Genomic DNA, 20243 nt, shown 5'->3' with positions numbered 1-20243 from the left:
GGTGGGTGCCTGTAGTCCCGGCAAGTTGGGAGGCTGAGGCAGGAGAATGGCATGAACCCGGGAGGTGGAGCTTGCAGTGAGCCGAGATTGCACCACTGCACTCCAGCCTGGGCAACAGAGCGAGACTCTGTCTCAAAAAAAAAAAACTGTGCAAGGGGAATCCCAACCCCCCATGCTTATTCTTTTCAGCTGTAAGTAAGACTTAAAGTTCTTCTTGCAAGCAAAATTTCCTCACATTTATAGGGTTTAAATGTTGCCAGGAAAGTTGCAGAAAATAAAGGAGTTAAGTATTTATGCCTGTAAAGTTGGAAAAAAACATTGTATTTTACAACCATTGCCACATTGGTGTCTTTACCTGCAAAAGTAGTTTTTAAAATAATAATATCTTGGCAGAAGTCAATATCTGATTTTTCTGTGGTTCTTATAAATTTTATGTAACATGGTTATCATCAATTATTTTCCTTCCTTTCTCTCAGTTTATTTCCAGAGTCTTAAAAATGCCATATTTTCCTTCCAAAAAGTTGCTACAGCCTTTGTTTTAAAATCTTTCCTCTAGTTTTTGTTTGTTGGTTGGTTGCTTTGCTAAACAGTAGAAAAATATGTAAGGTCGGAAGTATAATTCAGGATCTAGGTTCTTTAGCCTGGTTATCCTATTGGCCTTAAACTATTAGAAAGCTTTAATAACCAGTTTTTATTTTCCCTTTGGTTGTCTTAAAACTCAACCAAGAAAAAGCATATAAACTCACATCAGGAATTAAAGAAAAAACAAAACGAACTTCAACCCACATGTACACTTAACTCTAGTTCCTTCATCTCTGAAAATCTGTTAAAGATCCTTTTTTTTTTTCCTGGATAGGTTTCTGTTATAATTAATGATAAAATTTTGTTAAACTGAGTATCCTGTCCTGGGTCTTGTTGTGTTGTGAATTCCATTTTTTTTGGTGGTGGTTGTTGTTAAAGAGCCACTTTTAAAATCCAAAAAAAGAAAAAAAAACACAGTAGTTTCTTTTCTTTTTCATTGAATAAAGAAAATTTACAGATTTTCAAATTGTTTCTTTTTGCTTTCTTAAAGTACAATTACTTCACTATGTTAATTGTTAATGTTTTTTCCACTGGTTTTGTGTGTGTGTGTGTGTGTGTGTGTGTGTGTAGAGTCTAACTCTTTACACTGGGATAGTTTTTGCTGTTTTACCTTTCATGATGACTGAGTTTGCTGGTATATTTCTACTGAAAATTCTCATTCTGGATGTTGGGGCTAGGAGAATGGGGAACTTCTTATTCTGCCTGGTTTGAACTTCCTCATTTGGCTAACCCATAACCCTTTTAAAAATGGGGGTTTTGTATTTGTTTAGAGACAAGTGACTGATACTGCTTTATGATTTGCATGTTTTCATCTACTCTTGAATTTTTTCATTGAGTTATAAGTTACAGAAAAGTATACAAATCACAAATGAATTCTTACATTTCTGTTTGACCCTCACAGCACTCTTGTGAACTAGATCTTATTTGCATGTGTTATTCTTATTTCAGCTTGTTTTATAAATTCCTTTATTTGTGTTAAAGAGAATTAAATTTTTTAAAAAATAAGTATTGTTATCCCGCATAATTCTGAAGCTAGTGTGATAAACTATCAGTTCTGAATTTTGATGGATGTATGCCTTGCGTATGGTAGATGCATACTCGTAAGGCCTTTTAGCAGTATGCGTAGGTGTCTGTGTGTAACTTGTTTTCAAAGTTAAGATTCTGTACGTGCAGAGCTCTTGCTCTTTGAGGAAGATATGGTTGAATTTTGAGGCTGAATAAAGAGGTTTCCAGCTAACAAAAAGATGTGCTATGAATTTAATAGTAGTTTCGTTGAGATTGTCGGCTCTGTTTATAACTAATATTTTGAACAAATGTTTCTGTATGCTCACACATGAGTTTGAGTGTGTGTTTAACCAGCTAATATATGAATTTTCATTGTAGATGTGATATATGAGTTTTAAGTAGTACCTGGAAGTTTGATTTTTCCAAAAATTTCTGTTGAATGTTTTATCTCAGTAACTATGCAGTATAATTCATTCTTTTACTCCTTGGCCCATTTTGTTTGCCTTTATTACAAAGAAAATGCCGTATGGTACCATATCTGAGATTCATCTTGTCTTTCATTCAGAATTTATTTATCATTCAGAATTTATTTTACTGTGTGCCAGGTCCTGTAAGAGGTATTTGGGATACATCTGTGAACAAACCAGACAAAGACTCCTGCCCTGTGGAGCTTAAGTTTTAATGAGTGTGAAAGAGACTGCTGGAGCTTGTCAGCATTACTTTTTTCCTATTCTTGTTGGCACATGTCTAGATTACACTTTTCAGCCTTTGTGTAGCTAAGTAGAACCATATGAGTAGTTCTTGCCAGTGGAATGCGAACAGAATGATAGGTGTCTTTCCAGAAGAAGACAGTTAATATATAGCAGGGTGCCTTCTCTACCCTCTCTGCTATCTTGGTGGAAAGAACGTCATTAGGACTCAGCGGAGGGTGAAACCATTAAGTGAAAGGTAACCTGGGTCCTTGAATGATGGGTGGAGAAGAATATCCAGCAACCCACTTGACTGTGATGGAGGCATGTTAAGAACTTTGTGTTAAGTCGCTGAAGTTTTAGTACTAGAAGCAGAGTTCTGTTAAAATAAAATCTTAAAATGTGTGGCATTGTCTTAGCAGTCACGTGGCACACTTGATGAGGAAACTGACGTTGGAGAGGGAAAGTCAGAAACCCATGTTATATAGTGGTAACCAGTTTGGTAAATGTGTCATCTGTGATAATTTGGAAGGCATGCCTCACACCAACCGGGCTCTAGGTCAAGTGTTGGAAAAGATCAGAATGTGAGACTGTTAATGGTAAGGTGACATAGGATAGAGATGAGCTTAGAAATAATTGGCTAGTGCGCAAGCGGTAAATGAAAGGGAACAGAGAAAGCTCTGACTCTTGGGGCAGTGAAAGGAAAAACAGACTGCTTCCAGACCCTAGAGAGAAAGCGTTAAGAGTTGAGAAAGGCTTTAAGCCACAAAGTCCTAGTAGACCTTCTCAGTTGAAAAAGGTGACCCAGTCCTGTGGCAAAGATCAGATAAAGGGTATGGTCTCTTTTTTTTGGCTGCTTATCAGAATCCCCTTGGTTCTGCCTGCAGAGATTCTGATTTATTGGTCTGAGGTACATGAAACCCTGGATATAAACAGTTTTTAAAAGTTCCCCAAGTGGGCCGGGCATGGTGGCTCACTCCTGTAATCTCAGCACTTTGGGAGGCCAAGGCAGGCAGATATCTGAGGTCAGGAGTTCGAGACCAGCCTGGCCAACATGGTAAAACCCTGTCTCTACTAAAAATACAAAAAATTAGCTGGGTGTGGTGGCGGGTGTCTGTAATCCCAGCTACTTGGAGGCTGAGGCAGGAGAATCACTTGAACCTGGGAGGCGGAGGTTGAGGTTGCAGTGAGCTGAGATTGTACCATTGCACTCCAGCCTGGGCAAAAAGAGTGAAACTCCATCTCAAAAAAAAAAAAAAAAAAAGTTCCCCAAGTGATTCTATCATACAGCCAAAGCCAGAAGCAACTGACCTTGTTCATATGGCCGCCAGGTGGCTTCTGTTAGTTGAAAGCAAGCGGCAAAGAACTACATTAGTCTTAGGAAAGAACTTTTTGTGTGTGGTTACTGGCACATGGAATCAACTGGAAACAAATAGATCAAAGGCCTACTAAGTTTCTGTGGGAATTACATTGACAAAGAAATTATGAGCCTGAACTGAACAAGCCCTTAAATATTTGAGCTATAAAACTACTATAAAAACAAAACAAAACAAAAAAACCTCTGAGAACTTGCTCTGGCAGGGTAGGTTGATGGGTTGTGAAGGTTGTGCAGCCCCTCTGGAGGGTATGCCAGAGCCCACCTGGTCCAGAAGGATATTGGATAAGGAAGAAACTCCTGCTCCGGCTCCACCATTGTATATTGGGAGCAGGAAGGGAAGGTGCAGATAGTTTTTTTTTTTTTTTTGGCGATAGAGTCTTGCTCTGTCGCCCAGGCTGGAGTGCAGTGGCGTGATCTCGGCTCACTGCAAGCTCCGCCTCCTGGGTTCATGCCATTCTCCTGCCTCAGCCTCCTGAGTTGCTAGGACTACAGGTGCGCACCACCACGCCTGGCTAATTTTTTGTATTTTTAGTAGAGACAGGGTTTCACCACGTTAGCTAGGATGGTCTCGATCTCCTGACCTCGTGATCCGCCCGCCTCGGCCTCCCAGAGTGCTGGGATTACAGGCGTGAGCCACCGCGCCCGGCCTGGTGCAGATAGTTTGCCTTTTTAGTTCATAGATTGCATCTTAAGGAGTTCTGCATGATCCTTATGAAGAAGACTATGCCATATCCGGAGATCCTGGATGCACCAACTGAATTGGACTGCACGTGTTCTGCCTGGGCATGTATGGTGTGGTGGGAGGAGGCAGGGGTGCTCTGTGCATAAGAAAAGGGAACAAAAAGGTACCTGGTGATTGAAATTTCACTAATATCCACGGTTTCCTTTGCTTAAATTCCACTGGAGAGAACTAGTCATACAGTCCCATCTGGCCACAAGGAGGGTATGTTGTATGTTATATATATATCACTTCTCAGCCAAGGCAGGTGTGCCTCTATCTTTACCCCCCACTGCCGATATACATTGACCAAATAGAATGATCTCCAAAGGAACTGGCTGAGGCAGAAGTCCTCAGATGGAGGAGGCTGGGCACCTGTATGGATGGAGCACAGCCCTTCTGCCAACCTGCATGGGACTCTAACATGAGCAGATTAGCAAGTGGAATCAGGAACCTAGGGCTGGGGAGATTGGAGGTTGAATATGGAAGTCATATAGGCCTTGTTGAGAAAATGAGATTTGAGCACGCTTAGAAGTTTACCAGCAGAGATCTGGGGGAAGAGAAGAGGTAGTGTTCAGGGTAGGGGTATACCTGTAAATCCAGGGAAAGAAGCCAGCATGGCCAGAATGCAATGAGCAGGGGAGGATTGTAGGAGACAAGGTGAGAACATTAATGTGGGCCCATTGACCATTGTAAGGACTTTTACTCTGAGTGAAATGAGGAGTCTTTATAGGGTTTTGAATAGAAGAATAACATGATATGATTTATATTTTTAAATGGTCAGTCTAGATGCCATGTAAAGAGGAGACAGTAAAAAAGAAAGAGAGGAGCAGAGAGACCATTTAGGAGAAATTCTTATGATAATTAAAACAAGATATGGTTGGACAGTAGTAGAGGTTGTAAAAAGGATTGAATTACGATACGTTGTATAAATCAGCCTAATGGGTTGGATGTGGCTTGTGAAAGCGGAGGAGTCAAGGAAAAGTCTAAGATTTTGTCCTGAGCGTAGAAGGATGGAATTGCCATAGACTGAGGTGGGGAAGGCTGTGGATGGAGAGCGTTTAGATGTTAGGATCAAGGAGGAACCTTGATTCACCGTTTGTTCTGGACATGTTGAACTTCAGTTGCTGATGAGATATCCGTCCATATGGAGTTGTTGAGGTCATTGTATGTGATGAGTCTAGAGTTTAAGAGAGAAGAAGTCTGAGCTAGAAGTATAAATCTGGGCGTCAATGGCGTATATTTAAAATAGCCATGAGACTGGATGATACCACTTATATCATGAAGAGAATGAGTGAAGATAGAGCAGGAAAAAGAGGAGTAAGAACTGACTCCTGAAGCTCTTCAATATGAGGACATCTGGGAGAAGAGGAAGATCCTGCCTCCAGTGAGGTGGGATGAAAGCCAGGAGAGTGTGTGTTCTGGAAAACAAGTGAAGAATGTGTTTTGAGGAGGAGGAAGTGATCAACTGTGTCAAATACTGCCGACAGTCAAGTAAGGAATAAGAACTGATCCTTTGTCTAACAATGTGGAGATTGGAGAACAGTTTCTGTGGAGTGGTGGGGACAAAAACCCGATTAAAATAGGTTGAAGAGGGAAAGGTTTAAGAAAGATGGAGGCAGTTAGGATAGCTAAGTCTCCTAATGAATAAATGAATATGTTTCTGACCCATTTTTTCTTTCTTTTTTTTTTTTTTGGAGACAGGAAACCACTCTGTTGCCCATCTGGAGTGCAGTGGCGTGATCATGGATCACTACAGCCCTGACCTCCTGGGCTCAAGCAGTCCTCCCACCTCAGCCTTCTGAGTAGCTGGGACTACAGTCATGTGCCACCATTCCCAGATAATTTTTGTAGAGACGGTGTTTCGCCAGTTTTGCCCAGACTGGTCTCAAACTCCTGAGCTGAGCTCAAGCGATCTGCCCACCTCCACCTTCCCTGTGCTGGGATTACAGGCATAAGCCATGGAGCCCAGCCCTCCAACACCATTTCATTTTTTTTTTTTGAGACAGAGTTTTGCTCTTGTTGCCCAGGCTGGAGTGCAGGGGCACGATCTCAGCTCACTGCAACCTCCCCCTCCCAGGTTCAAGTGATTCTCCTGCCTCAGCCTCCTGAGTAGCTGGGATTACAGGCACCCGCCACCACGGTCGGCTGATTTTTGTATTTTTAGTAGAGACAGGGTTTCACCATGTTGGCCAGGCTGGTCTCGAACTCCTGACCTCAGGTGATTTGCCCACCTCGGCCTTCCAAAGTGCTGGGATTACAGTCGTGAGCTACCACGCCCAGCCACCATTTCTAATAGTAGTTCCTATTGGAATTTTAGAAGACTCATTAATTGCACTTCACTTTTCCTCCCTACAAGATGACAGCCAGGAGTTAGGCAAATGGCAGTCTGTTTGAGAAAGTGGTTTTAATTGTGGGGAAACTGTGGACTTGCCAGTAGCCCCCGAATCAAATATACCCCCACCCAACTGCTGGCATTTCCAGCAGGGAGCAGATCCTGAACATTTATGGATCTGGGTGGAGAGGAGAATGCGTGCTTTCTGTGGAGTGTGCAGATCCCAAGAAAAAAGGGAGAGGAAGGGGTTGATCTAGGCATGTTCATTTCCTTCTTTAAAACCAACCAGTCTGATTAGGAGAGGAGTGAGTGAGGGTTAGAGTCCCTCTACCCGGAAATAAGAGAGTGGACAGTAACTAAATATTAATTTTTGTATTCAAACATGCAAGTTTATATCAGTCTTCTTCTTTGAGACACTTGATAAATATTTGAGTAACCTTGCCTTCAGCACTGTGGTGTTCCAGTGACTCTTGCTGCATAATAAGCCACCCTAAAAGTTAGTGACATTAAATACCAATCATTTGATTACACCTGCAGATTTGGATGGGGTGGAAAGTTGGCTTTTCTCTGCTCCATGCCGTCTGGGGCCTTCACTGGGGTGATTGAAATATCAGGGTTGGGGGATGTGGCTTGAGTGACCGGAGGATTCTTCCCTCCCATGTCTGACTGCCCTGGGATGGGGAAGGCCGGGATCTGCTGGAACAGACACTGGGGCCACCTATGTGTGGTCTCTTAATGTGGCTTGTGCTTCTCACCGCTTGGCCGCTGTGTCTTAAGAGACAGAATCCCTAGAGGAGGCATCCAGACAGCAGTTGTCCAGGAGAGCAGGGCTGAGGCACAGGCCTTTCACCCCTGGCTGTGGGAGGTGTGCAGCCTCACTTCCGCTGTGTTCTGCCTTATGTGAGGAGTCACTGAGGCCAGCCCAGAATGAAGGGGAGGAGAACTGGACTCCACTCATGGTGCCAGTGATGGTCATGGGAAGGTCACATTGCAAAGGAGCCTGTGTGATGGAGACATCATTGTCGCAGTGATCCTCTACCCAGTATCTGTTTGGAAATTATAGTCTGTCCCACATAGGATAAAGCCTTGTAATCAGAACAAGGGTTCCCACATAAGTGGTTAATTTAGCCATAGTGATTATTATGTTTTCCTACTAAATTATACTTTTTAAAGGAAGACTTTATTAAAACAGCTAACTATAATATTTACTAGGATTTTTATTGCCATATTTAAATAGGTTAGTTTTTTTTAAGTAAAGTATTTTGGATATATAACTGTGTGGGTTTTTTAAAAATCACTATTAAATCATCTTTAACCTTAACCTTCCTTTTCCTTGATTTGGGCATACGTGCTTTTCTGATTCATTTTAAACCAAACTCCCTCCATGCCTGTGTACTTCCTTCCCTCCCTCCCACGCTCGTATTGTGTGGTAAAATATATGTAATATAACATTTACCATCTTAACCATTTTTAAGAGTACAGTTCAGTGGCATGAAGGACATTCACATTGTTGTGCAGCCATCACCAGCATCCATCTGCAGACCTTTTTCATTTTTCCCAACTGAAACTCTTCAACCTTTTTTTTTTTTTTTTGAGACGGAGTCTCCCTGTGTCACCAGGCTGGAGTGCAGTGGCGTGATCTCGGCTCACTGCAACCTCCACTTCCCGGGTTCAAGTGATTCTCCTGCCTCAGCCTCCCAAGAAGCTGGGACTACAGGCGCATACCACCATGCCAGCTAATTTTTGTGTTTTTAGTAGAGACAAGGTTTCACCATGTTGGCCAGGATGGTCTTGATCTCTTGACCTCGTGATCCGCCTGCCTTGTCCTCCCAAAGTGCTGGGATTACAGGCATGAGCCACCGTGCCCGGCCTTCAGCCTTTCTTGATATGCAAGGAAGGCTCACAGCAAACATGCCTCCTTCTCTGCCTTCCATTCAGATCTCTGCTTCCTTGGTTTCACTTTACCAAGATAGATCTGACTGATTCCCATCTAGTTACTCCTTGGCAGGAAGTCTCTCACTCTGTATGTCCATTTATACAAAATACGCCTGTACCACAGATAAAGTAGAGGGCCTTCATGGAGGGTAGTTACGTAACTGACTGGTTGATAGTATGGAAATTTCACCTTTCTTCCCAGCAGATGGCAGAGTCCACCTCTGAACAAAGTTACTTATTGTGTTCTTCAAAATCTTCTATAAATGAGGAAGTATTTTGGATTTCTTTAACAATCTCTGTTAAATAAATATTGCTTTACTTAAAAAATGTTAATAGACAGCTTATATATGTGCAGCATAGTTGTTTGGGCATTAGTGATAGCAAAAGTAAGCCATTTAGGGAGTCAGAGCAAATTTTCTTGTGACAGACCTGGATCATTTGAGATTGTTGACTTATCTTGGTCAGAAGCGGTGTTCAATTTCCATATGACTAGTGTCCCTCTCCTCACACCTCTTGAATTATGAAAGATAATATGTATTCATGGGAAAAAGGTGTGCTTACTGAGCATGCTCCTGTCCAGTTTTAAATAGCCACGTGTCATAATTAAACAATTACTTTGTGCAAAGTACAAAACTAGACAGAAATTTTTTTTAACTTATAAGACAATATCCCCACTTGTGGCAAGCAAGAGCTAAGACATACACATGAAGAAATTAAAAACAAAATATACAAAATCAAGTCCTTTAACCCAATGGCCAACTCTTCTCAAAGAAACTGCTGAGGCTGGGTCTGCCATGCCCCCTGCCTCTGCTTTTATCACTGAGTGTACTCGTTTAAGCTGTCTGGCCTCTTGTCTTGGGTGACACGAGCATTTTATCATAGTCTGTACTTCCTGCTCCAGCCCAGCTTTCTCATAAGTCAGTCCTCCACAGCTCAGCTCCCTTTAGCACCGCTGGTACTTGGCCAGAAGCTGCCCTCACTTTCAACTGCTTCTCTGCACATTTCTTTCATCCCCTGTCTCCATTGAAATTTGGCTGTCCTGGAAGAACTCCACTTCCCTGCAACCCTTTCAGGTGGTTATTTATTCTCTCACATCCCATGCATATTTAGGGGTTGACATTTTTATTTGGGTGATCATCTAATTTATCATCAAAACCAGACCCACTTGAGAGTGAAAGGAGGCACTATTATGCAGGGACAACATGCATAAACTGTGATTATCTTGGACAAACCAGGACTTGTGCTCACTGTTTTAGCTTTCTGTTTTTGCATAAAAGATTACTACCAATTTAGCTGCTTAAAATAGTGGAAACTTATTGTCTCCGTTTTTGTAAGTCAGAAGTCCAGGCTGTCTGCTGCAGGTGTCACTGAGCTGAAATGAGAGTGGCAGCTGAGGCTGTAGTTATCACCTAGGGCTTAGAGGGCCTCCTGCTAGCTCCCTGTTGGCAGAATTTATTTAGTTGCAGCTGTGGTGCTGAGGTTCCCATTTTCCTGCTGGCAGCCAGCTGAGGATGAGTCTCAGCTCCCAGAGGCTGCCTACAGTTTCTTTTCATGTGGCCCCCATAGATAGTTTGCAACACGAACATTTGCTGTCTTCTAGGCCAGCTAGAATGCATCTCTCTGATTTCCTTTCCTGCAACCAGCCAGAGAAATACGGCTTTTAAGGGGCTCACATGATTAGACCAGGCCCACCCAGCGTAATCTCCCTTTTGCCTTATAACATAATGTAATCAAAGGAATGATAGCTTATCATATTTATAGGTTCCACCCACACTCAAAGGGGAAGAGATCATACAAGGACAGGGTTCACTGAAGGTAAACAGAATTCTGCCTACACTAGTCACCCTGATTATTTTTCTACCTTTTTTCCAATTTGCTACTTCTAGACTATTACATCTTGAATCTCTTAGTTTTTTTAAAAAAAGTAATATTAGCAAACCAAATTTGGAAGAACATACAAAGGATTATACAGCATGAGCAAGTGAGAATTACCCCCTGAAATGCAAAAGTTGGTTTGCATGCAAAAATCAATATAATATACTGCGTTAACAGACTAAAGGATAAAAAATAATATCATCTCAATAAATATGAAAAAGGAATTTGACAAAACCCAACGCTCTTTCACGATTAAAGAAAATGCAATAAACTGGGAATAGAAGAGAACTTTCTCAACCTGAAAAAGGATATCTATGAAAAACCCAGTGTCCAGTCAGAGTGGCTCACGCCTTTAATCCCTTCGAGAGACTCAGGAGGGAGAATCACTTGAAGCCAGGAATTCGAGACCAGCCTGAGCAACGTAGTGAGACCCTATCTCTACCAAAATAATAATAATAACAATAATGAAAAAAATTAGCTGGGCTAGGTGGTATACACTTTGTAGTCCTACCCACTTAGGAGGCTGAGGTGGGAGGATCACTTGAGCCTGGGAGGTTGAGGCTGCAGTAAGTTATGATTGCATCACTGGCACTCCAGCCTGAGTGACAGAGTGCGACCCTGTCTCAAGAAAGAAAAACCCACAGTTAACATCATACTTAATAGTGAAAGACTGAAAGCTTTCCGCCTAAAACCAGGAAAAAGACAAGGATATCCAGTCCTGCCATTTTTATTCAACATTGTACTGGAGGTCCTAGCCAGGGTACTTAGGCAAGAAAGCAAGCAAAATGCATCTATATTGAAAAGGAAGTAGTAAAACTACCTCTCTTCACAGATGACATGATCTTGTATATAAAAAATCCTAACTAATACATACAAAAAACCACTATAGATAATAAATTTACCAAGTTTATAAGATACAAAATCAATACAAAAATAGTAGGTTTGTGCAAAAGTAATTGTGGTTTCCCCGTTACTTTTAATGGCAAAAACGGCAATTACTTTTGTACCAACCTACTACAAAAAATGCAAAAATTAGTTATATTTCTCTATATTAACAATGAACAATCTGAAAATGAAATTAAGAAAACAGTTTTATTCACAGTAGCATCGAAAAGAACAAAATAGGATTACATTTAATCAAAGAAGTACTAAACTTGTGCACTAAAAAGTACAAAACATGGCTGAAAGAAATAGGCTGAGAGTGGTGGCTCATGCCCATAATCCCAGCACTTTGGGAGGCTCAGGTGGGCGGGTCACTTGAAGTCAGGAGTTTAAAACCAGCCTGGCCAAGATGGTGAAACCCCATCTCTATTAAAAATACAAAAAAAAAAAAGAAAAGAAAAAAGCTGGGTGTGGTGGCGTGTGCCTGTAGTCCCAGCTACTTGGGAGGCTGAGGCAGGAGAACTGCTTGAACCTGGAAGGTGGAGGTTGCAGTTAGCCAGGATTGCACCACTGCACTCCATCCTGGGTGACAAAGAGAGACTCTGTCTAAAAAAAAAAAAAAAAAAGAAGAAGAAATTAAGACCTAAGGAAATAGACATGCTGTGTTCATGGGTTAGAAGACTTAACATTTAAAATGACAATACTCCCCAATTCATCTACAGATTCAGTGCAGTCTCTATGAAAATCTCAACTGCTTTTCTGCATTACCCTATAAACTGATCCTAAAATTCATATAGAAATACAAGAGACCCAAAATGGTCAAAGCAGTCTTCAAAAAGAGAAGCAAATTTGGAGGCCGAGGCAGGTGGATCATAAGGTCAGGAGATCGAGACCATCCTGGCTAACACGGTGAAACCCCGTCTCTACTAAAAATACAAAACATTAGCCAGGCATGGTGGCGGGCGCCTTTAGTTCCAGCTACTCAGGAGGCTGAGGTAGGAGAATGGCGTGAACCCGGGAGGTGGAGCTTGCAGTGAGCTGAGATCGCGCCACTGCACTCCAGCCTGCAGCCTGGGCGACAGAGTGAGACTCTGTCTCAAAAAAAAAAAAAGAAAAAAAAAAAAGAATAGCAAATTTGGAAGACTCACACTTCCCGATTTTAAGACTTACTTCAAAACAATAGTAATCAAGACTGTGATACTGGCATGAAAATAGAATTGAGACTCCAGAAATAAACCCTTATATTTGTTGTTGTCGATTTTTCAGTGAGGGTGATGACCATCCAATGGAGGAAAGAATAGTCTTTTCAAAATATGGTGCTGAGACAACAACTGGATATTCACAGGCAAAAGAATGAATTTGGATCCCTGCCTTATACCATATAAAACATGAATTCAAAATGGATTATAGACCCCTTAGTGTAAGAGCTACAACTATAAAACTCTTAGAAGAGATTAGATGTAAGTCTTTATGACCTTGAGTTAGTGCCTTCTTCAATATAACACCAAAAGCTCAAGCAACAAAAGAAAAATAAATTGGACTTCAACAAAATTAAAGACTTTGGTGCTTCAAAGGGTGCTATCAGGAAAGTAAAAAGATAACTCACTGAGTAGAAAATATTTACAAATCATATATCTGACTGATAAGGGACTTGTATCCAGAATTATAAAGAACTCTTAAAACTCAGCAACAACAAAAACAAAACCCCAACTAACCCAGTTTTAAAATGGGTAAAGGGAAAAATAGAATGGTCGTTAGCAGTTGGGAGGAGAAAATGGGAAATTATTGTTTCATCAGTATAGTTTCAGATTTGCAGGATGAAAAAGTTCTGGCAACATAAACATACTTACTACTACTGTACTATACACTTAAAAATGGTTAAGGTGGTAAGTTTTATGTTGTATGTTTTTACCACAATGAAATATGTAGATTAGGCCGGGCGTGGTGGCTCATGCCTGTAATCCCAGCACTTTGGGAGGCTGAGGCGAATGGATTGCTTGACTCTAGGAGTTTGAGACCAGCCTGGCCAACATGGTGAAACCCTATCTCTACACAAAATACAAAAATTAGCCAGGTGTGGTGGTGGGTGCCTGTAATCCCAGCTACTCTGGAGGCTGCAGGAGGATCACTTGAGCCCGGGAGGCGGAGGTTGCAGTGAGCTGAGACTGTGCCACTGCACTGCAGCGTGGGTGACAGAGTGAGACTCCATCTCAAAAAAAAAAAAAAAGAGTAAATTGGGGGAAAAATGGGGAAAGGATCTGAATGGATGTTTCTCCAAAGAAGATATACCAATGGTTGATATGCACATGAAAAGATGCTTAACATAATCATGAGGGAAACACGAATCAAAAACACAGTGAGGTGCTATTTCATACCCAGTAGGACAGCTAAATAAAAAAGACTGACTATAACAGTATTGACAAGGATGTAGAAAAATCAGAACCCTTATACTTTGTTAGTGGGAATATAAAATGTGTAGCCATATTGGAAAACAGTTTAACAGTTTCTTAGAATGTTAAACATAGACTTACCATGTGATCCAACAATGCTGCTCCTAGGTATACACCCTTGAGAACTGAAAATACATGTCTCCACAAAAACTTGCATGTGAATGGTCATAGCAACATTATTCAAAAGAGCTAAAAAGTGGAAATAACCCAAAATGTCTATCAACTGGTGACTGGACAAAGTGTAGTTTACCAATACAATGGAGTACTATTAGGTTAGCAAAAGAAATGAGGTACTGATACACACTAAAACATAGGTGAACATTGAAAACATGCTAAGTGAAAAAGACAAAATGTCACATGTTGTGTTACTCCATTTACAGGATATGTACAGAATAGGCAAATGCATAGAAACAGAATGAAATATACAGAATAGGCAAATGAACAGAACATACATTAGTAGTTGCCGGGGGCTGGGGAGAGGGATGAATGGGAAGTGGCTGCTGAGTATTGGGTTTCTTTTTTAGAGTGATGAAAATGTGCTGAAATTAGATATTAGTTATGGTTGTACAACTCTTTGAATGTAATAAAAACCACTGAATTTTAAAGTGGGTGAATTTTATGGCATATGAATGGCATCTCAATGTATTCGTTTTTTGCATTACTATAAAGGAATACCTGAGACTGGGTAATTTATAAAGAAAACAGGTTTAATTGGCTCACGGTTCTGCAGGCTGTACAAGCATGGCACCAGTGTCAGCATCTGGTGAGGGCCTCAGGAAGTTTACAATCATGGCAGAAGGCATAGCAGAAGCAGGCAGATCACAGGACGAGAGCAGGGGCAAGAGGGGGAGAGGAGGAGGAGCCAGCTCCTTTAAACAGCCAGCTCTCCTGTGGACTGAGAACTCACTCATCACCAAGGGAATGGTGCTAAACCTTTCTTGAGGGATCCGTCCCCATAATCCAGTCACTTCCCACCATGCCCCACCTCTAACACTGGGAATCACATTTCAACATGAGATTTGGAGGGGACCCACATCCAAACCATATCACTCAATAAAGCTATTATTTTGTATTTTAAATTGGATGGCTAGGGAAAGCCTTTTTGAGGTAGCAACATTTAAACTGGCATTGGAATGACTAACTTGAGGTTGGTAGTTGTGAATTCAGCATCATACCAGTCAGCATAGCTGTGTATTTTACTCCCACCACACATTGTGTGGGTGAAGGCAGAGTGGGTAGGGTTGGGTTTTGCTAGAAAAGTATGACAAAGGAAGAGAAGTGGCAAGGAGGGGGTTTGAGTGTGTGCAAAGAAAATATAATATCAAATGTAGGCATGGAGCTTGGTTCAAGAGAGAAATTAGGCTGTGAGGGAGACAAGATAAAGATGGTAGGCTCAAGGTAGTATAGGTTCAGTAGGTTGAAGTATTGTTCGAGGCAGACTACTAGAAGGAATGTGCTAGAAAGACAGAAGTTGGTGAGAGTAGGTGCTTGAAACTGAGATTTCAGGTAATGTACAGTAACTGGCAATAAAATGTTGTAGGTAGGAGGTGACTAGAAATGGCGGCCAACATAGGGTGGGAGAACAGTTGTTGAAGAAGAGGAGTTCAGAGAGGACATATGTATTAACAGATATATTAGCTTCCTATGGATGCCATAACAAATTACCACCAACCTGGGGTCCTAAACCAACAGAAATTTGTCCTCTCACAGTGCTGGACACAAGTTTGAAATCGAAGTGTCAGCAGAGCCACACTCTCTCTGCAGGCTCTAGGAAAGTATCTCTTTGTATTAGGATTCTCCAGAAAAACAGATTCAATAGGGTGGGCACGCGCATGTCTGTGAGATTTATTATAAGGAATCAGCTCATGCAGTTATGGAGGATGACAAGTCCCAAGATCTGCGGAGTGAGTTGGCAAGTTGGAGACCCAGGAGAACTGATAATATAGGTCCAATCCTGGTCTGAAGGCCTGATAACCAGGAGAACCAATGGGGGGTAGTTCCAGCAGGCTCCAGACCTAGGAAGAATTGATTTTTCAGTTTGGGTCCAAAGGCAGACAGTTTGAAGACAAGAGGACTTCTTTCTTATTCAGGGCTGGGTCAGCCTTTTTGTTGTATTCAGGCCTTCAAATGATTGGGTGAGGCTCATCCACACTAGGGAAGGCCATCTCTTTTATACAGTCTACCAATATAAATGTTAATCTCATCCAAAACACCCTAAAAGGAACACCCAGAAGAGCATTTGACCAAATATCTGAGCTTCTCATAGCCCAGTCAAATTGACACATAAAATTTATTTTATTTTATTATTTCTTTGAGACGGAGTCTCACTTTGTCACCCAGGCTGGAGTGCAGAGGCATGATCTCAGCTCACTGCAACCTCCCAGGTTCAAGCTATTCTCCTGCCTCAGCCTCCTGAGTAGCTGGGATTACAGGCGTGCGCCAACATGCCCAGCTAATTTTTGTATTTTTAGTAGAGATGGGGTTTCGCCATGTTGGCCAGGCTGGTCTCGAACTCCTGGCCTCTCAGGTGATCCACCCGCCTTGGCCTCTCAAAGTGCTGGGATTACAGGCATGAGCCACCCACCGCGCCCGGCCCCTTGACACGTACATTTAACATCACACTGTTCTTTCCCTCTTCCAGCTTCTAGCGGCAGTTGGCGTTCTTTGACTTGTGGCTATGTCACTTCAATCTCTGCCTCCTTGGTCACAGGCCTCCTTCTTGTCTATCTCTTCTCCTCTGTGTATCTGTCTTATATGGAAATACATTTGATTGCATTTTGGGCCCAACCAGGTAATCCAGGATAACTGCTTCCTCTCCCATCTAGATTCTTAAGTTAATTTTGTCATAGAAGGTAATATTCAGTCTTCTGCCATATAAGGTAATGCAGGTTCCAGAGATTAGGATGTGGGAATATCTTTTGGGGGGGCCGTCATTCATCCCACTATGATCAGTGCATTGGAAAGATCAACTGTAAATGTTGAAATCAACAAGAATTATGACAGTAGTAATGTTGGACTCCACTAAGGAGGGACAGTTTGGGTTTTAGTCTGATGATATGACATTCAAAATTGGAGTTTTAAGGAAAAGGGAAAATGATCTGGAGAGTGGCAGTGTGGTTCTAGGAGGACTTCTCCTCCACCTGGAGGTCTAGCTATTTGAGGGGCGTGAGAAAGAAAGCAGCTGCCACTTGAAATGGCTGCAGGGAAGCCGAGCTTTCAAGGAATGCCAGGTTTCCTCCTAGAGCCATGGGCGAAAGCAACATTCAGAGAAGAGGTTGATGCGTAAGCCTCGGACGGAGGAGGGATTTTGCCAGTGGTGGACCGTGAAGACAAGGAGAAGGTTTTGAGGGTTGAGGATTAGGGTCACGTGAGGGGATTTACTGAGCCTCACAGGAATAAAAATCCAGGTGAGAGTCTTGGATTTCTTATTTTAAAAAAGTATAACCTGATACAAAGGTCGTGCTGGAATTAACCCCAGATAGGCAGATCATGGCGCTGTGGCAGTGTGTTAGTTGAGAGGGTGTTGGTTGCCAGGAACATGCAGGGCTCTGGGTTCATCTTTTTACTCTTGTTGACGGTGTTGTGGAGGCCTGGGGAGAAGTGCTCTGAAACTCTCCCAGTCGACAGCTGACTTAGAGCTAAAGTGACTGCTTCATTAACCAAAGGCCTCCCTTTGAAATTCTGGACTTTCTAGAGCCCTCCAAGGGTTAGGGGGAATAGTCTGGGATATTCTGACAGTCTTTACCCGCATTTTCAGTAGGTTGCTTGGGATGTTTAAATATTGCTCCTTTCAATCATCTGAACATTGCCCAATTCTACTGTGTTGTTTGCCTGCACGATTTATTCATAAAACCACTTACAGCTGCAAAAATGCTAAGTTTAAAACGAACATTCAAAATGGACCCAGCTGTTTAAAAAGATGAATGTGATCAAATAAAGAATTGGTGTGTAGTTTATGAAACAACAAGGCATTTTTTCAACTGTAGCCTGATTATTCTTAGAGAGATGACAAGGAGGTTTTTCCATTACAAAGAAGTGTATGACTTAACTTAAACCAAGCAGTTCTTCAAATGAGCAATTTCCTGTGGCAGTCATCACTTAGCCACACCCTTTTGTCAACTTTAGATCTTTTTTTTTGTTCTTGCAGATGGCCACCAGAGCTGCACTGGAGAGTGCATCTTCTGCTTCCATGTGTGGGGAAGATCAATGTGTTCTCTGTGACCCAATAGTGTGAATTGCTTATCTGTTTCTGCATTAACTCAAATCTATCAGTGATTATTGCCTGAATACCTCATGCTTTCTGAGATCTACAGGTACAGATCTAGGGTTGAACTCTTTCTCTAAATAAATTTAATCCATGTGTGTTATATGTTGTGTATCTTCATTTAGTGACTACAAAATGTCTAGCTGTGAAATGTGCATGTTAATTACTCATTAAGCCTTTGGATCACCTTTGATAAGCCAGATCCTGTGCTCCCCGGCATTCTCTTGCACACCTTCTTTCTGAATGTTTTCTCACAGTTCCAGCTTTTACATGCCCCTCACTCCACCCCAGACGCTAATAAATTTCTGCAGTTCTTAATTCCAGCTCGTTCTTCTTGTTCAGGTTAAGACTCCTACATTCAGAGATCTCATGGACATTTCCGTCTTGAAGTCTCACTGGTTCTTCTGTAAATATGTGGTTCTAATAATTTTTCAGTTCCTTTTCTTGGACTTCCACGTAGATAATTACATCATCTGTAGGAAGCAGCAACTGAATCACTTTCTGATAGTTCTACCCCTGTCTCAATTTTTTACCTCTTTATGTTGGTAAGAACTTCTAATTTGGGGGGAAGCAGTGCTTCCTGGAATTTCCTGGAAAGAATCACCTGGGCTGCTTGTTAAATATACAAAGTCCCAGGCCTTCACCCTTGGGAATATTAGTAGGTCTGGGTTGAGGCTGAGGAGTCTGCTTTGTTTTATTTTTTAAACAAAGGCCCTGGACATTTTTTATCTTGAGAAAAGTTTGGAAAACACTGTTTCAGAGCAGTGCTAAATAATAATGGTGATAGTCTTTTGTTGCTGCTTTTAGTGTGTCTGTACCATGTGTGATGTCAGTGGACTGTTGGGTCTCCTCCTATTTTGACCTGTGGTAGCATTTGTGACAGCTTTGGAACTGTGGTGTGTCCGGTGTAGCGATACAGTGGGCTATCTAAACAGGGCATCGAGCTTTCTGTCCTGGTATTCATTCAGTGACATCTCAGTTCCAGGCCCTGGAGAGTGCCACCATACACGGAAGCACATGGGAAGACCTCTTAGTCTTCCAACTCTCATACTCCCTCTAACTCCAGTCTGCCTTTCTTGGGATCCTGGCTGCCTGTGGATCTACTTCCATAGTATTTGTGTGCTCTGCTCTTTTTAGTTTTAGCTGACTAGAACTTTTGTTTACCAAAACCTGAAATATTGGTCACACCCCTTCCTACTTCAGTTCTGCCATGGAACCCATTACTGCATTTGAGTGCCAGAGAACTGTCTGCTGTCTGTATTCGAGAAGCAACTTCTAATACAAAGATGACTTATAACACATGAAAGTTTTCTCTTACAGAGTAATATTTTGAAAGCTTTTACAGTTATGTCTTTGGTTCGAGACTCTTATTTATTTCTTCCACTCACAGGCAGCACTATGACAGTGTTAAACTATTTGCAGTTGCCTAATAACACTATATTTTCTTAGTTTTATGTCTTTGAATCTGCGATTCTAATTGCCTTTACCTCCTCTCCTCCCCATCCTCCCAGCTTTTCTTACCAACCTCTGTATGTCCTTTAATTAGCTCAGGTATCACTTCTTTTTCTGATTCTCCAAGTGGCTTGATGTGTCTCTTCATGGTCTGCTATACCACACTGAATACCTCTTTCAAAGCACTTTTCACACTATTATAATCATCTTCATAGAATCTGCTTATTTGTCTGTATATTTCATTAGATTGTAAGTCCTTAGTTTATTTTCAGCCTTTGTATCCCAATTACACATAATCAACATTTATTGAAGAACTTTATGAAAGTTGGCATTTTCCATTTGTTCCAGTTTTAAATTACTTTTGATTTTGGAAATGTTTGTTTTATGCCCAGCCAACTTGCAAAAAATGTAGGAGATTGATAATATTCAGTTTTGGTAAGGGTGTAGAGAAGAGAACTCTTGAAGATTCTTGGTAGGAGTGTGAATAGATAAATGCGAGTGACAGAATTTAAATGCATGTAACCTTTGACCCAACAGTTCCTCATATAGGAATTCTCCCAGAAAAAACACTTGTACCAAGTATACTAGGATTTTTGTAGGAGAGTATCATAGAGTATCATGGCAGCGTTATTTGTGATAGCAAAAAAAAAAAAAAAAAAAAGAGAGATGGCCAAAACA

General features: G+C 41.6%; 1 protein-coding gene across 14 annotated transcripts in view; it reads left to right on the top strand.

Annotated features, from left to right (window-relative positions):
* The window catches only part of DTNB (dystrobrevin beta), a 297775-nt gene that overhangs the window by 96560 nt on the left and 180972 nt on the right, over positions 1-20243 (top strand). The gene's annotated exons all lie outside the window — the stretch shown is intronic.

This window comes from Hylobates moloch, unplaced genomic scaffold (assembly GCF_009828535.3).
Source record: "Hylobates moloch isolate HMO894 unplaced genomic scaffold, HMol_V3 SCAFFOLD_13, whole genome shotgun sequence".
Taxonomy (NCBI): Eukaryota; Metazoa; Chordata; class Mammalia; order Primates; family Hylobatidae; genus Hylobates; species Hylobates moloch.
This window is presented reverse-complemented; position numbering and strand designations above follow the sequence as displayed.